Source organism: Triticum dicoccoides, chromosome 2B (genome assembly GCF_002162155.2).
Source record: "Triticum dicoccoides isolate Atlit2015 ecotype Zavitan chromosome 2B, WEW_v2.0, whole genome shotgun sequence".
Lineage (NCBI taxonomy): Eukaryota > Viridiplantae > Streptophyta > Magnoliopsida > Poales > Poaceae > Triticum > Triticum dicoccoides.
In genome coordinates, this window is record NC_041383.1 from 436,183,532 (window position 1) to 436,207,498 (window position 23,967).

Below are 23,967 nucleotides of genomic sequence, written 5' to 3' on the forward strand. Positions count from 1 at the left end.
ATACATGTGTGAATAACAGACACCAACATGTCCCTAGTGAGCCTCTAGTTGACTAGCTCGTTGATCAACAGATAGTCATGGTTTCCTGACTATGGACACTGGATGTCATTGATAACGATATCACATCATTGGGAGAATGATGTGATGGACAAGACCCAATCCTAAACATAGCACAAGATCGTATAGTTCGTTTGCTAGAGTTTTCCAATGTCAAAGTATCTTTTCCTTAGACCATGAGATCGTGTAACTCCCGGATACCGTAGGAGTGCTTTGGGTATGCCAAACGTCACAACGTAACTGGGTGACTATAAAGGTAGACTACGGGTATCTCCGAAAGTGTCTGTTGGGTGACATGGATCAAGACTGGGATTTGTCACTCCATATGACGGAGAGGTATCACTGGGCCCACTCGGTAATGCATCATCATAATGAGCTCAGAGTGACTAAGTGTCTGGTCACGGGATCATGCATTACGGTACAAGTAAAGTGACTTGCCGGTAACGAGATTGAACGAGGTATTGGGATACCGACGATCGAATCTCGGGCAAGTAACATATCGATAGACAAAGGGAATAGCGTGCGGGATTGATTGAATCCTCGACATCGTGGTTCATCCGATGAGATCATCGTGGAGCATGTGGGAGCCAACATGGGTATCCAGATCCCGCTGTTGGTTATTGACCGGAGAGTCGTCTCGGTCATGTCTGCTTGTCTCCCGAACCCGTAGGGTCTACACACTTAAGGTTCGGTGCCGCTAGGGTTATGAAGATATGTATATGCAGAAACCCGAATGTTTTTCGGAGTCCCGGATGAGATCCCGGACGTCACGAGGAGTTCCGGAATGGTCCGGAGGTAAAGAATTATATATAGGAAGTGCTATTTAGGGCATCGGGACAAGTTTCGGGGTTATCGGTATTGTACCGGGACCATCGGAAGGGTCCCGGGGGTCCACCGGGTGGGGCCACCTGTCCCGGGGGGCCACATGGGCTGTAGGGGGTGCGCCTTGGCCTAGATGGGCCAAGGGCACCAGCCCCTATAGGCCCATGCGCCTAGGGTTTCCACCAAGGAGGAGTCCTAGTGGTGGAAGGCACCCCTAGGTGCCTTGGGGGGGAGGGAAACCTCCCCTTGGCCGCCGCCCCCCTAGTAGATGCCATCTACTAGGGCCGGCGCCCCCCTGGCACCCCTATATATAGTGGGGGGGGAGAGGAGGGATTTCACACCAGCCCCTGGCGCCTCCATCTCCCCCCGTTACGTCTCTCCCTCGTAGTCTCGGCGAAGCCCTGCTGCTGTGACGCCCTGCATCCACCACCACGCCGTCGTGCTGCTGGATCTTCATCAACCTCTCCTTTCCCCCTTGCTGGATCAAGAAGGAGGAGACGTCTCCCGTCCCGTACGTGTGTTGAACGCGGAGGTGCCGTCCGTTCGGCGCTGGTCATCGGTGATTTGGATCACGTCGAGTACGACTACATCATCACCGTTCTTTTGAACGCTTCCGTGCGCGATCTACAAAGGTATGTAGATGCATCTAATCACTCGTTGCTAGATGAACTCCTAGATGATCTTGGTGAAACGAGTAGGAAAATTTTTGTTTTCTGCAACGTTCCCCAACAGTGGCATCATGAGCTAGGTCTATGCGTAGTTCTTCTTGCGCGAGTAGAACACAATTTGTTGTAGGCGTAGATTTGTCAACTTTCTTGCCGTTACTAGTCCTTTCTTGCTTCAGCGGTATTGTGGGATGAAGCAGCCCGGACCAACCTTACACGTACTACGTGAGACCGGTTCCACCGACTAACATGCACTAGTTGCATAAGGTGGCTGGCGGGTGTCTGTCTCTCCTACTTTAGTTGGAGCGGAATCGATGAACAGGGTCCTTATGAAGGGTAAATAGAAGTTGACAAATCACATTGTGGCTTTAACGTAGGTAAGAAAACGTTCTTGCTAGAACCCTAATTCAGCCACGTAAAACTTGCAACAACAATTAGAGGACGTCTAACTTGTTTTTGCAGCAAGTGGTTTGTGATATGATATGGCCAAAGTTGTGATGAATGATGAATGATCTATATGTGATGTATGAGATGTTCATGCTATTGTAATAGGAATCACGACTTGCATGTCGATGAGTATGACAACCGGCAGGAGCCATAGGAGTTGTCTTTATTCTTTTATATGACCTGCGTGTCATCAAGAAACGCCATGTAAATTACTTTACTTTATTGCTAAACGTGTTAGCCATAGTAGTAGAAGTAATAGTTGGCGAGCAACTTCATGGAGACACGATTATGGAGATCATGATGATGGAGATCATGGTGTCAAGCCGGTGACAAGATGATCATGGAGCCCCAAGATGGAGATCAAAGGAGCTATGTGATATTGGCCATATCATGTCACGTTTATTATTTGATTGCATGTGATGTTTATCATGTTTTGCATCTTGTTTACTTAGAACGACGGTAGTAAATAAGATGATCCCTCACAATAATTTCAAGAAGTGTTCCCCCTAACTGTGCACCGTTGCGACAGTTCGCTATTTCAAAACACCACGTGATGATCGGGTGTTTTATTCAGACGTTCACATACAACGGGTGTAAGACAGATTTACACATGCAAACACTTAGGTTGACTTGACGAGCCTAGCATGTACAGACATGGCCTCGGAACACAGAAGACCGAAAGGTCGAGCATGAGTCGTATAGTAGATACGATCAACATGAAGATGTTCACCGATGTTGACTAGTCCGTCTCACGTGATGATCGGACACGGTCTAGTTAACTCGGATCATGTAATACTTAGATGACTGGAGGGATGTATAATCTAAGTGGGAGTTCACTAATAATTTGATTAGTTGAACTTAATTATCATGAACTTAGTCTAAAATCTTTGCAATATGTCTTGTAGATCAAATGGCCAACTTAGTCCTCAACTTCAACGCGTTCCTAGAGAAAACTAAGCTGAAAGACGATGGCAGCAACTATACGGACTGGGTCCGGAACCTGAGGATCATCCTCATAGCTGCCAAGAAAGATTATGTCCTACAAGCACCGCTTGGTGACGCACCCGTTCTCCCTGCAGAACAAGATGTTATGAACGCTTGGCAGGCACGTTTCGATGACTACTCCCTCGTTCAGTGCGGCATGCTTTACAGCCTAGAGCCGGGGCTCCAAAAGCGTTTTGAGAGACATGGAGCATATGAGATGTTCGAAGAGCTGAAAATGGTTTTCCAAGCTCATCCCCCGGTCGAGAGATATGAAGTCTCCGACAAATTCTTCAGCTGTAAGATGGAGGAAAACAGTTCTGTCAGTGAGCACATACTCACTATGTCTGGGTTGCATAACCGCTTGACTCAGCTGGGAGTTAATCTCCCGGATGATGCGGTCATTGACAGAATCCTCCAGTCGCTTCCACCAAGCTACAAGAGCTTTGTGATGAACTTCAATATGCAGGGGATGGAAAAGACCATTCCTGAAGTATTTGCTATGCTGAAATCAGCAGAGGTAGAAGTCAGGAAGGAACATCAAGTGTTGATGGTCAATAAAACCACTAAGTTCAAGAAAGGCAAGGGTAAAAGGAACTTCAAGAAGGACGGCAAGGAGGTTGCCGCGCCCGGCAAGCAAGCTGCCGGGAAGAAGCCAAAGAATGGACCCAAGCCCGAGACTGAGTGCTTTTATTGCAAGGGAAGCGGTCACTGGAAGCGGAACTGCCCTAAGTACTTAGCGGATAAGAAGGCTGTCAAAACAAAAGGTATATGTGATATACATGTAATTGATGTGTACCTTACTAGTGCCCGTAGTAGCTCCTGGGTATTTGATACCGGTGCAGTTGCTCACATTTGTAACTCAAAGCAGGGGCTGCGGAATAAGCGGAAACTGGCAAAGGACGAGGTGACGATGCGCGTCGGGAATGGTTCCAAGGTCAATGTGATCGCCGTCGGCACGCTACCTCTGCATCTCCCTTCGGGATTAGTTTTAAACCTTAATAATTGTTATTTAGTGCCAGCTTTGAGCATGAACATTGTATCGGGATCTTGTTTAATTCGAGATGGCTACTCTTTTAAATCTGAGAATAATGGTTGTTCCATTTTTATGAGAGATATGTTTTATGGTCATGCTCCTATGGTGAATGGTTTATTCTTTATGAATCTCGAACGTGATGCTACACATATTTATAATGTGAGTACCAAAAGATGTAAGGTTGATAATGATAGTCCCACATACCTGTGGCACTGCCGCCTTGGTCACATAGGTGTCAAACGCATGAATAAGCTCCTGAGGTAGCTTGAGCGGCGAGCCATGGAAAATAAATGGATCTTTAAGAGGAAGACAGACGCGGATGGTAATGTGACCATCTATAAAGCTCGGCTTGTCGCTAAGGGTTATCGACAAGTTCAAGGGGTTGACTACGATGAGACTTTCTCACCGGTAGCAAAGCTGAAGTCCGTCCGAATCATGTTAGCAATTGCCGCATTCTATGATTATGAAATATGGCAAATGGACGTCAAAACGGCATTCCTTAATGGTTTCCTTAAGGAAGAATTGTATATGATACAGCCGGAAGGTTTTGTCGATCCTAAGAATGCTGACAAAGTGTGCAAGCTCCAACGCTCGATTTATGGGCTGGTGCAAGCATCTCGGAGTTGGAACATTCGCTTTGATGAGATAATCAAAGCGTTTGGGTTTACACAGACTTATGGAGAAGCCTGTGTTTACAAGAAAGTGAGTGGGAGCTGTGTAGCATTTCTCATATTATATGTAGATGACATACTTTTGATGGGAAATGATATAGAACTTTTGGACAGCATCAAGGCCTACTTGAATAAAAGTTTTTCAATGAAGGACCTTGGAGAAGCTGCTTATATATTAGGCATCAAAATCTATAGAGATAGATCGAGACGCCTCATAGGTCTTTCACAAAGCACATACCTTGATAAGATATTGAAGAAGTTCAATATGGATCAATCCAAGAAGGGGTTCTTGCCTGTGTTACAAGGTATGAAATTGAGCTCAGCTCAATGTCCGACCACGGCAGAAGATATAGAAGAGATGAGCGTCATCCCCTATGCCTCAGCCATAGGTTCTATTATGTATGCCATGCTGTGTACCAGACCTGATGTTAACCTTGCCGTAAGTTTGGTAGGAAGGTACCAAAGTAATCCCGGCAAGGAACACTGGACAGCGGTCAAGAATATCCTGAAGTACCTGAAAAGGACTAAGGAAATGTTTCTCGTTTATGGAGGTAACGAAGAGCTCGTCGTAAAGGGTTACGTCGACGCTAGCTTCGACACAGATCTGGATGACTCTAAGTCACAAACCGGATACGTGTATATTTTGAATGGTGGGGCAGTAAGCTGGTGCAGTTGCAAGCAAAGCGTCATGGCGGGATCTACATGTGAAGCGGAGTACATGGCAGCCTCGGAGGCAGCACATGAAGCAATATGGGTGAAGGAGTTCATCACCGACCTAGGAGTCATACCCAATGCATCGGGGCCAATCAAGCTCTTCTGTGACAACACTGGAGCTATTGCACTTGCCAAGGAGCCCAGGTTTCACAAGAAGACAAGGCACATCAAGCGTTGCTTCAACTCCATTCGTGAAAATGTTCAAGATGGAGACATAGAGATTTGTAAAGTACATACGGACCTGAATATAGCAGATCCGTTGACTAAACCTCTCCCTAGAGCAAAACATGATCAACACCAGAATTCCATGGGTGTTCGATTCATCACAATGTAACTAGATTATTGACTCTAGTGCAAGTGGGAGACTGTTGGAAATATGCCCTAGAGGCAATAATAAAAGCATTATTATTATATTTCCTTGTTCATGATAATCGTCTTTATTCATGCTATAATTGTGTTATCCGGAAATCGTAATACATGTGTGAATAACAGACACCAACATGTCCCTAGTGAGCCTCTAGTTGACTAGCTCGTTGATCAACATATAGTCATGGTTTCCTGACTATGGACACTGGATGTCATTGATAACGAGATCACATCATTGGGAGAATGATGTGATGGACAAGACCCAATCCTAAACATAGCACAAGATCGTATAGTTCGTTTGCTAGAGTTTTCCAATGTCAAAGTATCTTTTCCTTAGACCATGAGATCGTGTAACTCCCGGATACCGTAGGAGTGCTTTGGGTATGCCAAACGTCACAACGTAACTGGGTGACTATAAAGGTAGACTACGGGTATCTCCGAAAGTGTCTGTTGGGTGACATGGATCAAGACTGGGATTTGTCACTCCGTATGACGGAGAGGTATCACTGGGCCCACTCGGTAATGCATCATCATAATGAGCTCAGAGTGACCAAGTGTCTGGTCACGGGATCATGCATTACGGTACGAGTAAAGTGACTTGCCGGTAACGAGATTGAACGAGGTATTGGGATACCGACGATCGAATCTCGGGCAAGTAACATATCGATAGACAAAGGGAATAGCGTGCGGGATTGATTGAATCCTCGACATCGTGGTTCATCCGATGAGATCATCGTGGAGCATGTGGGAGCCAACATGGGTATCCAGATCCCGCTGTTGGTTATTGACCGGAGAGTCGTCTCGGTCATGTCTGCTTGTCTCCCGAACCCGTAGGGTCTACACACTTAAGGTTCGGTGACGCTAGGGTTATGAAGATATGTATATGCAGAAACCCGAATGTTGTTCGGAGTCCCGGATGAGATCCCGGACGTCACGAGGAGTTCCGGAATGGTCCGGAGGTAAAGAATTATATATAGGAAGTGCTATTTCGGGCATCGGGACAAGTTTCGGGGTTATCGGTATTGTACCGGGACCAGCGGAAGGGTCCCGGGGGTCCACTGGGTGGGGCCACCTGTCCCGGGGGGCCACATGGGCTGTAGGGGGTGCGCCTTGGCCTAGATGGGCCAAGGGCACCAGCCCCTATAGGCCCATGCGCCTAGGGTTTCCACCAAGGAGGAGTCCTAGTGGTGGAAGGCACCCCTAGGTGCCTTGGGGGGGAGGGAAACCTCCCCTTGGCCGCCGCCCCCCCTAGTAGATGCCATCTACTAGGGCCGGTGCCCCCCTGGCACCCCTATATATAGTGGGGGGGAGAGGAGGGATTTCACACCAGCCCCTGGCGCCTCCATCTCCCCCCGTTACGTCTCTCCCTCGTAGTCTCGGCGAAGCCCTGCTGCTGTGACGCCCTGCATCCACCACCACGCCGTCGTGCTGCTGGATCTTCATCAACCTCTCCTTTCCCCCTTGCTGGATCAAGAAGGAGGAGACGTCTCCCGTCCCGTACATGTGTTGAACGCGGAGGTGCCGTCCGTTCGGCGCTGGTCATCGGTGATTTGGATCACGTCGAGTACGACTACATCATCACCGTTCTTTTGAACGCTTCCGTGCGCGATCTACAAAGGTATGTAGATGCATCTAATCACTCATTGCTAGATGAACTCCTAGATGATCTTGGTGAAACGAGTAGGAAAATTTTTGTTTTCTGCAACGTTCCCCAACACCAACTCCTTCACAATGTCATTTCCTGCCATGTCTTAACCTGAACAATACCATATTGTGTTAATGTTATTTTAAACTGTGTCACTTTATTCTTCAATAAGAAATGCGATGAATTTTCATCACTGATACTTATATGTGCAAAACCCGTCATTAGTCTGCTTGTTTCTCTTTCAGAGTGAGGAGGATATAAGCATCAAACAAGCGTAGTCTCATCAGCTTGCTCAGCTGCTTGCGCAGCAGCTCCTAAGCAGGGCTAACCTTTATTGAACTCTATTGAAATGCTATCAATTTTATATATTATTTTGTCAGCGTGTTTATTTGCACTGGTGGCGATCTTTGATGCCCAGTGTATGTAATCAGTTGTCTGCTTGTGATTTATTATCATAGTGGCGAACTTTGATGCCCAATGGATGTAATATGCCGTAATTTCTTTATTGTATAGTCTAGGTTTTTTCTTATTCTCGATGGTGCAGTTATTTTTTACTGTATATATATCCTGTCTTCGCTCAATGAAAAGTAAATCAGCCAAACCGTAAAATTATGGTACATAATTGAGCCGTCATCACTATGTATGGGTCGCATCTTGGGCCCAGTCATCTTGATCCGTTCACATGCCTAAATGTAAGATGGCCCACTAGTAGTTTTGGGCCTTTAATAGGCCGAGTAAACCACTGGCCCTATTTTTGCAAGAAAATTTAATGGGCTTTTAGGAGGCTCAAAAGTAGGTTGGCCCTAAAACGTGCCGAACAGCCCACAGACCGACAGCAGGCCGAAATAGACCCCGACCCATGATTGTGCCAATCACATCATGGGTCCTTAACATGCCAAAATTGTCTCGGACCTTATTTGGCCCAATCATATTATCGGCTATTTAGGCCCAACTATATGATAGGCTTTTAACAGGCCAAATAAATATAGGGTCGAATTGTTAAACGGGCCTTTAACAAGCCGAAACTAATATCAGGCCATATTGCTAAATGGGCCTTGAGCAAAAAGAAATGCTAAATGGGCCTCAAGTGGGCCCAACACCACAAGGTCCAGTTGACAAGCCGAATCTGATATGGGCCAGAATTTAGCTCAAAAGGCTCTTAAAGGGACGAATCTTATATGGGCCGTAATATGGCCCAGAACATGGTAAACTATTAACAGGCCATATCTCATATGGGCCCTTATGAGGCCCAAAACATGACAAAATGGTAATGGACCAGATCAAATATGGGCCATGATTTGGCCCAAATCATGGCAGCCCGTTAACGGGCCAGCCCACTAGTGTCTTCAAAATATTGTGGGCCTTTAGCTGGGCCGACCCATTATGGTCTGCAAAATCTTGTGGGCCTTTAGCTGGGCCGATAACCCACAAGAATAGGTGATCGTTTGTAGCCTTCTTTGATAAATAAGAGTGTCGAACCCAACAAGGAGCTAAAGGCAGAACAAATATTCCCTCAAGTTCTATCGATCACCGATACAACTCTATGCACACTTGACGTTTGCTTTACCTAAAACAATTATGAAACTATTTTGCGAGAATAAAACTACGAGTACTTTGTGAGAATAAAACTGAGAATAAAATGCAAGGTAATAAAAGTGGATAGCTTTTGTCAACAAGAAAGTCATTTGTCCGTAGGCAATCGATAACAAGTACCGGTAATCATTCTTGCATTTTTTATGAGGGAGAGGCATGAGCTAACATACTTTCTCTACTTGGATCATGTGCACTTATGATTGGACCCCTAGCAAGAATCCGCAACTACTAAAGATCATTAAGGTCGTGAAACCCAACCATATCATTAAGTATCAAGTCCTCTTTACTCCCATACGACATAACCCACTTATCCGCGTTTATGCTGCTGTTACCCCTGCAACACTGACAATAAGCAAACCATGAACGTACTGAAACACCCTACAGCGGGGCCTCTCATGTTTGCGCGAGATGGAGGGCACTGTAGGACAACACCATAAATAAAATATAAAATCAAACCAACCAAGATCACAATTAACCCATAGGACAAAACGGATCTACTCAAACATCATAGGATAACCATAGATCATTTGGAAATAATATATGGATTTGAGAACCATGTTCAAGTAGAGATTACAACGGGGGGAAGTGGTGTTACACCGCTGCATAGAGGGGGACAAGGTTGGTGTTGACGCTAGCAAGGTTGTTGATGTAGATCGCCATCACGATCCTAGCCCCGACGGCACTTCGGCGCCACCGGGAGAGAGGGGGAGAGAGCCCCCTCCTTCCTCTTCTTCCTTGGCCTCCCCCCTAGATGGGAGGAGGATTTCCCCTCTGGTCCATGGCCTCCATGGCGGTGGAGGGGTGGGAGCCCCTCCGATATTGGATCTCCCTCTCTGTTCTCTTCTGTTTCGCGTTCCTAAGATCTGGCCCTTTACGGTTTCTTTAATTCCAGAAGATCCGTAACTCCGATTGTGCTGATATTTTTACACGATTTTTTTCTAGGTATAAGCTTCCTTGCACCCGAAGTATAGCTCCAACCGACGTTCAAGGAGGGCACAATACACCAGGGCACGCCTGGGCCTAGTGGCGCACCCTGGTGGGTTGTGGTGGCCTCGGGCCTCAGTTTACGTTGATTCCACCTCTAAAATTCACAAATATTCCAAAATAATTCTCCATAGAGTTTCATCACATTTTGACTTCCTTTGATATGGATTTTCTGCGATACAAAAACATGCAATAAAAAGGAACTGATACTGGATAAGTAAGTTAGTCCAAATAAATCATATAAAAAGTTGCCAAAAGTATGTAAAAGTTGAATAATATTGGCATGAAATAATTAAAAATTATAGATACGACGGAGACGTATCAACATCCCCAATCTTAATTCCTGCTCGTCCTCGAGTAGGTAAATGGTAAAAAAGATAATTTTTGATGTGGAATGCTATCTAGCATAAACTTGATCATATATCTAGTCATGGCATGAATATTAAGACATAAGTGAGTCAAAGCAATAGTCTATAATTTGACATAAAGACATCAATACTCAGGCATCCCAAGAAACAATCATGTCTTTCAAAATATCAATGCTAAAGAACGTTACCCCTACGAAATCATATAGTATTGTCATGCTCTGTCTTCCTAACACAAAGTATAAATCATGTACTATCCCGGTGTCAGCCAGGCAATTGGTTCATACTTTTTAACACACTTCAGCTTTTTCAACCCTCACACAATACATGAGCGCAAGCCATGGATATAGTATTACGGGTGGAATAGAGTATGATGATAGGGGTAAATATAAATATAAGACAAAAAGTAAGAATGTCTCACATCGACGTGGCTAACCAACGGGCTATGGAGATGCCCGTCAATTGATATCAACGTGAGGAGTAGGGATTTCCATGCAATGAATGCACTAAGAGCTATAAGTGTATGAAAGCTCCATATGAAAACTAAGTGGGTGTGCATCTAATCCTATAATGAAATATTCCCACTAGTATATGAAAGTGACAACATAGGAGACTCTCCATATGAAAAACATGGTGCTACTTTGAAGCACAAGTGTGGTAAAGGATACTAACAATGCCCCTTATCTCTTTGTTTATATTGATTTATTTATTTTTCTTTTTTTTCTTTTTTCTTCTTTTTTTCTTTCTTTCTTTTTCTCCCTTTTTTCTCTCATTGTCGGGGGTCTCATCCCCACTTGTGGGGGAATCATAGTATCCACCATAATTTCCTCACTGGGGCACTGCTCTAAAAATGATGATCATCACACTTCTATTTACTTATAACTCAAAAGGAATAAAAATTACAACTCGATACCTCTAACAAAATATGACTCCATATGAATGCCTCTGGCAGTGTACTAGGAGGTGCAATGATCTAGCATAACATGTATGAAAAATGATGAACGGTGGCTGAGCCACAAACACTATGTCAACTATATGATCATGCAAAGCAATATGACAATGAATGCTTAATCATCAAAACGGAAGCGGTGGATGTTGCATGGTAATATATCTCAGAATGGCTATGGAAAGGACATAATAGGTAGGTATGGTGGCTGTTTTGAGGATGATATAATAAGGTTTATGTGTCATAGAGCGTATCATATCACGGGGTTTGGATGCACCTGCGAAGTTTGCACCGACTTTCGATGTGAGAAACGACAATGCACGATACCTTAGAGGCTAGCAAATTGCGGAATGGTAAGAGTGCGTATAATCCATGGACTCACATTAGTCATAAAGAACTCATATACTTATTTTAAAAGTTTATTAGCCCTCGATGCAAAGTAATACTACACATGCTCCTAGGGGGGAGGTTGGAAGGAGTTAACCATCCCGTGCCCCCGACCTTCACACAAAGATAGACACGCAAGGATAAATTGTGCTCCAACTTCCCGGCATAACGAGAGACTATACGTGCATGCTTTGGGAATCACAAACCTTAACACTAATATTCTTACTAACCACAACCGTTTACTAGTACTTCCCACATATTCCATCTCTATATCTCAAAACTATTGCAAGGAATCAAACATATCATATTCAGTGATCCATAAGTTTTATGTAGGATTTTTATGACTAACCATGCAAATGACCAATTCCATTTGTCTCTCTAAATAGATATAAGTGAAGCATGAGAGTTTAATTCTTTCTACAAAAGGTCATGCTCTAACAAATATAAATGAAGCAAAAGAGCATTCTACGAACATCGGTTTTCTATGTGAAGAGAAATAGACAATCCATACTTCAAATGATATAAGTGAAGCACATGAAGCATTCTATAAAGCCATACTCAAAAGATATAAGTGAAGTGCAATGAGCATTCTAAAAATCAACCATGGACTATCTCATACCAGCATGTTGCATAAAATGAAAATGAAAACTAAATGCAAAAGACGCTTCAAGATCTGCACATATCGCATGAACGAAACGAAGACGAAAACCTACCGATACTTCTTGAAGAAAGATGGGATGCCTTCTGGGGCATCCCCAAGCTTAGACGCTTGAGTTTGCTTGAATATTTACTTGGGGTGCGTTGGGCATCCCCAAGCTTGAGCTCTTGCCTCTCCTCCTTCTCCTCATATCGAGACCTCCTCGATCTTTGATCACTTCATCCACACAAAACTCAACAGAAAGCTCGGTAAGATCCGTTAGTATAATAAAGCAAATCACTACTCTAAGTACTGTTGCAAACCAATCAATATTTTGTTTTTGCATTGTAGCTACTGTAATATAACTTTTCCATGGCTCATACCACTGATAAAAATCGATAGTTTCGTCAAAACAAGCAAAACAATGCATCAAACAACAGAATTTGTCTTAAACAGGACAGTCTGTAGTAATCTAAACATCTACCGTACTTCTGGTACTCCAAAAATTCTAAAACAATTATGAAAAAATAGCCAATTTGCATAGAAAGATTACGCAAACAATTTCAGAAACGTTTAACATTCCAGTAAAAAAGGTAAAATCACACGCTACAGCCAAAGTTTCTGCTTCTGCACCGCACAAACCAACAAGCAATCTACCCATCCTAAAGGAAAATTTTGGCACATTATTTTTATAATACAATGAAATTATACAATGGGATAATTATTTTTGTGAGAATCTACATGAAAAATTCTACATTGTTTCCATGAGCATGTACATAAGAGTTCAAGGTCGACCCTCACTTCCGCAATGCATCACCTTTCAATCGCTTCTCTTTTGTGAAAAGTTTAAAGTTGCCCTCTATATTTTTTTGTATTTAAACTTTATAAAAGCGCTCAACAGAAATAAATGACTCTCTAAAACTTCTAGGTTATCTCCCTGGTAGCGCTTCCTTTAAATCCAATAAGCTTGGCATAAAGTGCTCAAGTAATGGATCCACCCGAATCGCAAGGTATATCAAAGCCAATTTTAATAACAATGATTTGGCATTTAGTAGTGAGCACAAAGCAACATATATCAAGCAATGACGAAGTCTAACTCTCTTCCTATGCATCGGCATGTCATACAAGAACAATTCATGCACATCAAGTACTGGCCAATACATAGCATAAGTAGTTTCTTGCAATTTTATCGTGTTGGAAACATACAGAGGTGGAGATGTAGTTCCTCTCTCATAATAATTGCAAGTAGGAGCAGCAAGCACATGCATATTATATTCATCAAAATTATCATGTTCAACGGTAAGAGGCAACCCATCAATATAATCCTTAATAAGTGCAAACTTCTCCGATATAGTGTAGTTTGGAGAATTCAAAAAGATAATAGGACTATCATGTGTGGGTGCAATAGCAACAATTTCATGTTTAACGCAAGGAACAATAGCAAGTTCATATCCAATAGCATAATTCATATCGGCATCCTGGCCACAAGCATAGAAAGCATCATCAAAAAGGGATATTTCAAACGAATCAATGGGATCATAGCATTCATCCTTCGGTAAGAACGAAGGGACATTATACAATGTATGAGTTGAAGAGTTACTCTCATTAGAACCTGGGCACGGGTAGCTAATACGTTCTTCCTCCTTTTGTTCTTCGCTCTCCTCATCATCTTTTTCATCCAATGAGCTCACAGTTTCATCAATTCCTTCTTCCATAACTCGTAGAAAATATTAATCTCTTCTTGGATAGCGGAGACTCTCTCAATAAATGCATCAATATCGGAATTGTATTTGTAATTATCATAGCAATATTTAAGGATGGCAAAATTTCCAGGTCTATAAACATCATCATCAAAAGCTTCATACTTTAGAAACAAAGATTCAATTTCATAAGCACCCTTAAAAGAAACAAATTATTCTATTCGTTCCACATCATAATAATCATATATACCATTGTCATAAGAAGCCAAGGTTTCATTATCATTAAATTTGCATGAAAAGGGAAGGTGTGGAGCATTCATCATAGAGCAACAAGTAAAATCAAAACTCAAGCATAAATCTCGAGCATACCAATGCAACATAGAAATTTGATCCCATAAAAGTTTCCCTTTTGTGTCAAGCGATAATCCCTAAAGTATTCACGTTGATCTAACGTTACTCCCATTATCAACTTGAATGGGGTTTTCTCAGGATTATCAAAGTAGTGCATAATATTTTTCACATAATGAGCATCGAGGGTTTTAGGAGGTTCCTGCTACCTCTTGAGCACTGTGTTTGATTTCCCCGAAGAGGAGAGGATGATGCAGTAAAGTAGCGTAAGTATTTCCCTCAGTTTTTGAGAACCAAGGTATCAATCCAGTAGGAGATCACGCACGAGTCCCTCGTACCTACACAAAACGATAGCTACTCGCAACCAACGCGATTAGGGGTTGTCAATCCCTTCACGGTCACCTAGGAGGGTGAGATCTGATAGAGATGATAAATAATATTTTTGGTATTTTTGATATAGAGATGCAAAGTAAAAAGTAAAAGGCAAAGTAAAAACAAAGCAAGTAATAGAGTAATGAGATTGATATGATGAGAATAGACCCGGGGGCCATAGGTTTCACTAGTGGCTTCTCTCAAGAGCATAAGTATTTTACAGTGGGTGAACAAATTACTGTTGAGAAATTGATAGAAAAGTGAATAATTATGAGATTATCTAGGTATGATCATGTATATAGGCATCACGTCCAGGACAAGTAGATCGAAACGATTCTGCATCTACTACTATTACTCCACTCATCGACCGCTATCCAGCATGCATCTAGAGTATTAAGTTAAAAACAGAGTAACGCCTTAAGCGAGATGACATGATGTAGATGGATAAATTCATGCAATCTGATAAAAAAACCATCTTGTTATCCTCGATGGCAACAATACAATACGTGCCTTGCAACCCTTTTTGTCACTGGGTAAGGACACCGCAAGATTGAACCCAAAGCTAAACACTTCTCCCATTGCAAGAACTACCAATCTAGTTGGCCAAACCAAACGGATAATTCGAAGAGACTTGCAAAGATAACTCAATCATACATAAAAGAATTCAGAGAAGAATCAAATATTATTCATAGATAAGCTGGATCATAAACCAACAATTCATCACACCGCAAAAAGAAGATTACATCAAATAGATCTCCACAAGAGAGGGGGAGAACATTGTATTGAGATCCAAAAAGAGAGAAGAAGCCATCTAGCTACTAGCTATGGACTCGAAGGTCTGAAGTAAACTACTCACACTTCATCGGAGAGGCTATGGTGTTGATGTAGGACCCCTCCGTGGTAGATGCCCTCTCCAGCGGAGCTCCGGAACAGGCCCCAAGATGGTATCTCGCGGATACAGAAAGTTGCGGTGGTGGAATTAGGTTTTTGGCTCCATATTTGATCTGACGGGGGTATGTAGGTATATATAGGAGGAAGGAGTACGTCGGTGGAGCAACAGGGGGCCCACGAGGCAGGGGGCACGCCCTCCACCCTCGTGAACGCCTCTGGTAGTCCTTGGAGTAGGGTCCAAGTCTCCTGGATCACGTTCGGTGAGAAAATCACATTCCCGAAGGTTTCATTCCATTTGGACTCCGTTTGATATTCTGTTTCTTCGAAATACTGAAATAGGCAAAAAACAGCAATTCTCGGCTGGGCCTCCGGTTAATAGGTTAGTCCCAAAAATAATATAAAAGTGGAAAATAAAGCCCAATATAGTCCAAAACAGTAGATAAAGTAGCATGGAGCAATCAAAAATTATCGATACGTTGGAGACGTATCAAGCATCCCCAAGCTTAATTCCTGCTCGTCCTCGAGTAGGTAAATGATAAAAATGAATTTTTGATGCAGAGTGATACTTTGGCATAATTTCAATGTGAATCTTCTTAGTTGTGGCATGAATATTCAGATCCGAAAGATTCAAGACAAAAGTTCATATTAACATAAAGGTAATAATACTTCAAGCATATAAATTAAAGCAATCATGTGTTCTCAAAATAGCATGGTTAAAGAAAGTTATCCCTACAAAATCATATAGTCTGGCTATGCTCTATCTTCATCACACATAGTATTTAATCATGCACAACCCCGATGACGAGCCAAGCAATTGTTTCATACTTTAGTAATCTCAAACTTTTACAACTTTCACGCAATACATGAGCGTGAGCCATGGACATAACACTATAGGTGGAATAGAATGGTGGTTGTGGAGAAGATAAAAAGGAGAATATAGTCTCCCATCAACTAGGCATATCAACGGGCTATGGAGATGCCCATTAATAGATATCAATGTGAGCGAGTAGGGATTTCCATGCAACGGATGCACTAGAGCTATAAGTATATGAAAGCTCAACAAAAGAAACTAAGTGGGTGTGCATCCAACTTGCTTACTCATGAAGACCTAGGGCACTTTTGAGGAAGCCCATCATTGGAATATACAAGCCAAGTTCTATAATGAAAAATTCCCACTAGTATATGAAAGTGACAATATATGAGACTCTCTATCATGAAGATCATGGTGCTACTTTGAAGAACAAGTGTGGAAAAAGGATAGTAGCATTGTCCCTTCTCTCTTTTTCTCTCATTTTTTTATTTTATTTTGGTGGGCTTCTTTGGCCTCTTTTTTTTGTTTGGGCTTCTTTGGCCTCTTTTATTTTTCATAAAGTCCAGAGTCTCATCCCGAATTATGGGGGAATCATAGTCTCCATCATCCTTTCCTCACTGGGACAATGCTCTAATAATGATGATCATCACACTTTTATTTTTTCTTACAACTCAACAATTACAACTCGATACTAGAACAAAATATGACTCTATATGAATTCCTCCGGCGGTGTACCGGGATATGCAATGAATCAAGAGTGACATGTATGAAAGAATTATGAACGGTGGCTTTTCCACAAATACAATGTCAACTACATGTTCGTGCAAAAAGCAATATGACAAAAGTAATGTGTGTCATATGAACGGAACGGTGGAAAGTTGCATGGAAATATATCTCGGAATGGCTATGGAAATGCCATGATAGGTAGGTATGGTGGCTGTTTTGAGGAAGGTATATGGTGGGTGTATGATACCGGCGAAAAGTGCGCGGTATTAGAGAGGCTAGCAATGGTGGAAGGGTGAGAGTGCGTATAATCCATGGACTCAACATTAATCAAAAGAACTCATGCATTTGTTGCAAAAATTTAGAAGTCATCAAAACCAAAGCACTAAACGCATACTCCTAGGGGGATAGATTGGTAGGAAAAGACCATCGCTCGTCCCCGACTGCCACTCATAAGGAAGACAATCAATAAATAAAATTGTGCTCCGACTTCATCACAAAGCGGTTCACCATACGTGCATGCTACGGGAATCACAAACTTCAACACAAGCATTCTTTAAATTCATAATCACCCCAACTAGCATTGCTTTGATATTATCACCTCCATATAACAATTATCAAGCATCAAACTCATCTTTGTATTCAACGCACTCAAAAGAAAGTTTCACAAATCTTGAATACCAAGTATATTAACATTAAGCAAATTACCATGCTATTAACGACTCTCAAAATAATCTAAGTGAAGCATGAGAGATCAATAGTTTCTTTAAAACAAATCCACCACCGTGCTCTAAAATATCTAAGTGAAGGACTAGAGCGAAAATTATTATGCTCAAAAAGGTTTTAAGTGAAGCACTATGAGCAAAACTATCAAGCTCAAAAGATATAAGTGAAGCACATAGAGTATTCTAGCAAATTCTAAATCATGTATGGCTCTCTCAAAAGGTGTGTACAGCAAGTATGATTGTGTTAAACTAAAAAGCAAAGACGCAAATAATACAAGACGCTCCAAGCAAAACACATGACATGTGGTGAATAAAAATATAGCTCCAAGTAAATTACCGATGGAAGTAGATGAAAGAGGGGATGCCTTCCGGGGCATCCCCAAGCTTTGACTTTTTGGTGTCCTTGGATTATCTTGGGGGTGCCATGGGATCCCCAAGCTTAGGATCTTGCCACTCTTTGTTCCATAATCCATCAAAAGAATTCACCCAAAACTTGAAAACTTCACAACACAAAACTCAATAGGAATCTCGTGAGCTCCATTAGTGAAAGAAAACAAAAGACTACTTTAAGGTACTGTAATGAACTCGTTCTTTATTTATATTGGTGTTAAACCTACTGTATTCCAACTTCCTTATGGTTTATAAACTAATTTATTAGCCATAGATGCATTGAAATAAGCAAACAACACAAGAAAAACAGAATCTGTCAAAAACAGAACAGTTTGTAGCAATCTGTAACTAACGCAAACTTCTGGAACTCTAAAAATTCTACAAAAATAGGACATACTGGAAAATTTGTTTATTTATCAGCAGCAAAAAGAATCAATGCAAAATCACGTTTCTGTGATTTATTGAATTTTTTCTCGTGAGCGCAAAGTTTCTGTTTTTCAGCAGAATCAAATCAACTATCATCATAGCTTATCCTATAGGTTCTACTTGGCACAAACACTAATTAAAACATAAAACCACATCTAAACAGAAACTAGATGTATTATTTATTCCTAAACAGAAGAAAAAACAAAAAACACAAAATAAAATCGGGTTGCCTCCCAACAAGCGCTATCGTTTAACGCCCTTAGCTAGGCATAAAAGTAAGGATAGATCTAAGTTTTGCCATCTTTGGTAGGCAATCCATAAGTGGCTCTCATGATAGATCAATATGGTAATTTAATTTTCTTTCTAGGGAAGTGTTCCATACCCTTTCTCACGGGAAATTAGAATCTAGTATTCCCTTCCTTCATATCAATAATCGCACCAATCGTTCTAAGTAAGGGTCTACCAAGAATAATAGGACATGAAGGATTGCAATCTATATCAAGAAAGATAAAATCTACGGGCACATAATTCCTATTTGCAACAATAATAACAACATTAATTCTTCACATATGCTTTTTAATAGTGGAATCCGCAAGATGCAAGTTTAGAGAGCAATCTTCAAAGTCACGGAAATCTAGCAAATCACACAAAGTTTTGGGAATAGTGGAGACACTAGCACCCAAATCACACAAAGCATGAAACTCATAATCTTTAATTTTAATTTTAATAGTAGGTTCCCACTCATCATAGAGTTTTCTAGGGATAGAAACTTTCAACTCAAGTTTTTCTTCATAAGATTGCATCAAAGCATCAACAATGTGTTCGGTAAAGGCCTTATTTTGACTATAAGCATGAGGAGAATCTAGCACGGATTGCAACAAGAAAATACAACCAATAAAAGAGCAATTTTCATAATTAAATTCCTTGAGATCCAAAATAGTGGGTTTAGCAACATCAAGATTTTTATTTCTTTCAATCCCACTTTCATCAATTTCATCATCAAGATCTAGAAACTCCGAATTCTTAGAACACCTTCTAGGTAAAGGAAGATCACATTCAGTTTCATCAAGATTCATATTGCAAAACAAAGATTTAATAGGGGACACATCAATAACTTTTAGATCTTCATCTTGATTTTCATAAGAATCGGAAGAACACGCTTTAATAAAGGCATCTTTGGAAGCACGCATCCTAGCGGTTCTTTCCTTGCACTCATCAATGGAAATTCTCATAGCTTTGAGATACTCATTGATATCATGCTTAGGAGGAATAGATCTAAGCTTTAAAGAATCAATTTCAAGAGTAATTCTATCAACGTTCCTAGCCAAATCATCAACTTTAAGCAATTTCTCTCCGAGCAAAGCATTAAAATTCTTTTGTGAATTCATAAACTCTTTAACACTACTCTCAAATTCAGAGGGCATCTTATTAAAATTTCCGTAAGAGTTGTTGTAGGAATTTCCATAATTATTAGAAGGATTGCTAGGATAAGGCCTAGGGTTAAAATTCCCTCTATACGCATTATTTCCAAAACTATTCCTACCAACAAAACTCACATCCATAGATTCATTATTATTCTCAATCAAAGTAGATAAAGGCATATTATTGGGATCAAGAGAAGTATTTTTAGTAGCAAACATCTTCATAAGTTAATCCATCTTTTCACTCAAAACACTGAATACTTCTATAGCATGCACCTTTTTACTAGAAGATCTTTCGGTATGCCACTGAGAATAATTAGCCATGATATTGTCAAGCAATTTTGTAGCATCTCCTAACGTAATTTCCATAAATGTGCCCCCCCGCAGCCGAATCTAAAAGATTTCTAGAAGCAAAATTTAATCCGGCATAAAAATTTTGTATGATCATCCATAAACGTAATTTCTTCTTGCTACCTCTTGAGCACTGTGTTGGATTTCCCCGAAGAGGAGAGGATGATGCAGTAAAGTAGCGTAAGTATTTCCCTCAGTTTTTGAGAACCAAGGTATCAATCTAGTAGGAGATCACACATGAGTCCCTTGTACCTACACAAAACGATAGCTACTCGCAACCAACGCGATTAGGGGTTGTCAATCCCTTCATGGTCACTTACGAGGGTGAGATCTGATAGAGATGATAAATAATATTTTTGGTATTTTTGATATAGACATGCAAAGTAAAAAGTAAAAGGCAAAGTAAAAACAAGGCAAGTAATAAAGTAATGGAGATTGATATGATGAGAATAGACCCGGGGCCGTAGGTTTCACTAGTGCCTTCTCTCAAGAGCATAAGTATTTTACGGTGGGTGAACAAATTACTGTTGAGCAATTGATAGAAAAGCGAATAATTATGAGATTATCTAGGTATGATCATGTATATAGGCATCATGCCCGAGACAAGTAGATCGAAACGATTCTGCATCTACTACTATTACTCCACTCATCGACCGCTATCCAGCATGCATCTAGAGTATTAAGTTAAAAACAGAGTAACGCCTTAAGCGAGATGACATGATGTAGAGGGATAAATTCATGCAATATGATAAAAAACCCATCTTATTATCCTCGATGGCAACAATAAAATACGTGCCTTGCAACCCTTTCTGTCACTGGGTAAGGACACTGCAAGATTGAACCCAAAGCTAAACACTTCTCCCATTGCAAGAACTACCAATCTAGTTGGCCAAACCAAACGGATAATTCGAAGAGACTTGCAAAGATAACTCAATCATACATAAAAGAATTCAGAGAAAAATCAAATATTATTCATAGATAAGCTGGATCATAAACCCACAATTCATCGGTCTCAACAAACACACCGCAAAAAGAAGATTACATCGAGTAGATCTCCACAAGAGAGGGGGAGAACATTGTATTGAGATCCAAAAAGAGAGAAGAAGTCATCTAGCTACTAGCTATGGACCCGAAGGTCTGAAGTAAACTACTCACACTTCATCGGAGAGGCTATGGTGTTGATGTAGAAGCCCTCCATGGTAGATGCCCTCTCCGGCGAAGCTCCAGAACAGGCCCCAAGATGGGATCTCGCGGATACAGGAAGTTGCAGCGGTGGAATTAGGTTTTTGGCTCCGTATCTGCTCTGACGGGGGTACGTAGGTATATATGGGAGGAAGGAGTACGTCGGTGGAGCAACAAGGGGCCCACGAGGAAGGGGCGCCCAGGGGGGCGCCCTCCACCCATGTGACCGCCTCTGGCACTCCTTGGAGTAGGGTCCAAGTCTCCTGGATCACGTTCGGTGAGAAAATCACGTTCCCGAAGGTTTCATTCCGTTTGGACTCTGTTTGATATTCTGTTTCTTTGAAATACTGAAATAGGCAAAAACAACAATTCTGGGCTGGGCCTCCGGTTAATAGGTTAGTCCCAAAAATAATATAGAAGTGGAAAATAAAGCCCAATATAGTCCAAAACAGTAGATAAAGTAGCATGGAGCAATCAAAAATTATAGATACGTTGGAGACGTATCAGTTCCCCATCTCCATGAGTAGCAAGTACAACCAAACTTTTTTGGTGTTTCATGTTGCATATCCAAAACTAAAGATAGAGAACAACTTAGAATAGAAAATAAAAACTACTTAGTGATAATGCAAACAAGCACACACGAGAATATTCACCCCATGTTATTGCTCCCCAGCAACGGTGCCAGGAACAGGTCTAGATAAAGCACAAGTATAGGGGATTGTTTGTAGCCTTCTTTGATAAATAAGAGTGTCGAACCCAACAAGGAGTAAAGGCAGAACAAATATTCCCTCAAGTTCTATCGACCACCGATACAACTCTACGCACACTTGGCGTTTGCTTTACCTAAAACAAGTAAGAAACTATTTTGCAAGAATAAAACTACGAGTACTTTGCGATAATAAAACTGAGAATAGAATGCAATGTAATAAAAGTGGATAGTTTTTGTCAAAAAGAAAGTCATTTGTCCCTAGGCAATCGATAACAAGTACATGTAATCATTCTTGCAATTTTATATGAGGGAGAGGCATGAGCTAACATACTTTCTCTACTTGGATCATATGCACTTATGATTGGACCCCTAGCAAGCATCCGCAACTACTGAAGATTATTAAGGTCGTGAAACCCAACCATAGCATTAAGTATCAAGTCATCTTTACTCCCATATGACATAACCCACTTATCCACGTTTAGGCTGCTGTCACCCCTGCAACACTGATAATAAGCAAACCATGAACATATTGCAACACCCTACAGTGGGGGCCCCTCATGTTTGCGCGAGACGAAGGGCATCGTAAGAGAGCACCATAATTAAAATATACAATTATACCAACCAAGATCACGATTAACCCATAGGACAAAACTGATCCACTCAAACAACATAGGATAACCATGGATCATTGGGAAATAATATATGGAGTTGAGCACCATGTTTCAGTAGAGATTACAGCGGGGGGAAGAGGTGTTACACCGCTGCATAGAGGGGGAGAAACTTACTGTTGACGGTAGCAAGGTTGTTGATGTAGATCGCCATCACGATCCTAGCCCTAGCGGCACTCTGGCGCCACCGCGAGAGAGTGGGAGCGAGCCCCCTCCTTCTTCTTCTTCCTTGGCCTCCCCCTAGATGGGAGGAGGATTTCCCCTCTGGTCCATGGCCTCCATGGTGGCGGAGGGGCGGGAGCACCTCCGATATTGGATCTCCCTATCTGTTCTCTTCTGTTTCGCGTTCCTGAGATTTGGCCCTTCATGGTTTCTTAAATTCCCGGAGATCCATAACTCCGATTGCGCTTATCTTTTTACACGATTTTTTTCAGGTATAAGCTTCCTTGCACCCGAAGTATAGCTCCAGCCGGCGTTCGAGGAGGGCATGATGCACCAGGGTGCGCCTGGGCCTGGTGGCGCGCCCTGGTGGGTTGTGGTGGCCTCGGGCCTACGTTTACGTTGATTCCACCTCCTCAAATTCACAAATATTCCAAAATAATTCTCCATAGAGTTTCATCACGTTTGGACATCGTTTGATATGGATTTTCTGGGATACAAAAACATCCAACAAACAGGAACTAACACTGGGCACTGGATAAGTAAGTTAGTCCAAATAAATCATATAAAAAGTTGCCAAAAGTATGTAAAACTTGAATAATATTGGCATGAAACAATCAAAAATTATAGATACGATGGAGACGTATCATGGGTCGGCTCATTATGGTATGCAAAGTCTTGTGGGACTTTAGCTGGGTCGGCCCATAATTGTGTGCAAAATTTTGTGGGCCTTTAGCTGGGCCAGCCCATTATAGTCTGCAAATTTTGTGGGCCT